Source organism: Geospiza fortis, unplaced genomic scaffold, assembly GCF_000277835.1.
Source record: "Geospiza fortis unplaced genomic scaffold, GeoFor_1.0 scaffold171, whole genome shotgun sequence".
In the NCBI taxonomy this organism is placed as follows: Eukaryota; Metazoa; Chordata; class Aves; order Passeriformes; family Thraupidae; genus Geospiza; species Geospiza fortis.
In genome coordinates this window covers 969014-971055 of record NW_005054313.1, presented here as the reverse complement: position 1 = coordinate 971055, position 2042 = coordinate 969014, and the positions used below count along the sequence as shown (strand labels likewise).

Sequence of the window (2042 nt, the reverse complement as noted above, 5' to 3'; positions counted from 1 at the left end):
AAGACGCCTTCCCTTCTGGATTTTGCCTCTACAGGGGCAAAGACGCATCCAAACCAACAGCTACCCTAACAGGGCAAAAAGCAAAGCCACATAGGGAATTGTGTCCAGCCAAAATCTATCCCTGGCCCGAAGACAGACCCTTGGGGCCCTCCCTTCCAATATGGCACTTAAAAAAAAAAAAGGACAGAAAGCAGAGACCTGTCGGTGGGCTGCCAGGGACTCTCTAGATGCAGCAGGTATGCCACAGGCAGAGATTTGCTGGGGAGCTTCATCCACTGCCTCACCCCCAACCCACACATGCAGGAGCTGGGGATTCTCATCCCGCTGTCCCCCATCACTCATTGCCACCTCCCTTGTTAATTGAGGGGGTGCTGCCTTCACACCTCCTCGAGGCACGCATAGGTTCATGCCAACAATGGGGGCAAGAATGAAGCATTAAAGCAGCAGAGGAAATTCAACCTCAATTTCTCTCTCCTGGACGGTAAAGGCCAAATCGCTGAGTCCCTGCCTCAGTCCCCTTCGGGGGAACTGCTCCGGGGTAAGCGTACCAAGTACATGGCCTGAAAAAATACCTGAAAAATCAGCTCAGGAGAAAAAAAAATAGTAAAAGTCAAGAGTGGTTTCTGACCAGCTGATTGAATAGCAAGGTGAAAAGGCTGGCATCAATCCTTTGTAAGAGTTCTTATGTAGACACGGATTTCCACACTTCCATTTTATTTCATAAAATTATATATATATGTATTTATATATACACACACAAAGACATTTATTATATGTGTGTATATTTTTTTTCCTCAGATCCTCTTTTTATATTTTCACCTTTTGCAATTACAAAGGCCAGGGACAGAAATACCTCCTGGGTTCTGCCAGTGCAGAACACTCCCACCAAACAGATTTTCTCTAACATGCTGGTTGAATGATTCCTCCTGAATTACATTCATTAGGAATTTGAATGTTTCTTTCCTCCATCCCCCATCAAATCATTACTCCGGAATAAATGCATTCATCAGCCACCTTGCTCAGTTCCCTCTTGCTTTGTTCAGTCTAGTTTTAAAGCATCTCCACTGAAACTGTTTGCACCTGACTCGATGCTAGCGCACGAAAGGGGGAAAAAAATAAATGGGAGAAGAATTGAGCGCCACTCACAATATTGTGAAAATAATTGGAAAATTATTTCTTAAAAATAGCCAACATAATAAAGGAGGGAAAGGACTACATTCCTTCCTCCCCACCTCCGATCTCTTCCACAATTTCTGGGATTGCATCGAGTATACATATTCCAGATGGGCTGGAGAGAAGGAGGTTGGTTCTTAATGACACGTCTTTCGCTGCCTTTGGAATGAATGATTCATTCGGATCTTGCCGAGACTCGGTGCCACAGTTGAGTTACATTTCTAGAAAATCCGTATCTTTAATTCTGGCGCTGCGTGTGGGACCCAGCAAATCATGGAATTACTGCTGTAACTTCGGATTAGTAACGCTTTCTAAATGATAGTCTAATTCCAGGCCTTCATGCTTTTCAGCGTTCACACTCACACAGCCTTTTCCCTGGGAGGCTTCCTGCGGAATTAGTGCTGGCGTCTTCGTCTTTCTCTGCCCTTTTTAATTTCTCCAATGACTTCTCATTAGAATATATAATAACAGCTCCTCAGAACTTTTCTTTCTCCCGGTATAGCCAAATTCAGGCTGAGATCCTTTTTCCTTACTGTGGTTATGGCGGTGCTTTGCTGGCCCTGGAAGGGTGCACAGGCAGATTTAGCTTGGCGGGCCTACGTGCCATCTGACGCCATTACCCCGTGCAAGGGAAGGTGGAAAACCTGCCTGCGAGGTGCGGGGGGCTCCCAGCTCTCGCCGGGGCTCGGCCCCGCGGTGCTCCCCTCTCCCTCGGCAAGGGATGCCCGCTGCGGAGGATGGGGCAGGGTACCCGCGCTCCGCCTCGCCGAGCAGTGGGAAGGCGGCAGCGCCTTTCCCAGCCCTCCCCATCTCCCGCAGCATCTCCTGGGGGGCAGAGAGCCAGCTAAGAGCCCGCTGCCACAGGAAGG

General features: G+C 48.3%; 1 long non-coding RNA gene across 2 annotated transcripts in view; it reads right to left on the bottom strand.

The window, feature by feature from the left end:
• The window catches only part of LOC115947764, a 34056-nt gene extending 32023 nt beyond the window's left edge, over positions 1–2033 (bottom strand). The window contains exon 1 of one of the 2 annotated variants that reach the window (XR_004081618.1): positions 1233–2033. This is a non-coding gene — a long non-coding RNA (uncharacterized LOC115947764). The remainder of the gene's footprint in view (positions 1–1232) is intronic. The other variant, XR_004081619.1, reaches the window with a different exon arrangement.
• Between the last annotated feature and the right edge of the window lie 9 nt (positions 2034–2042).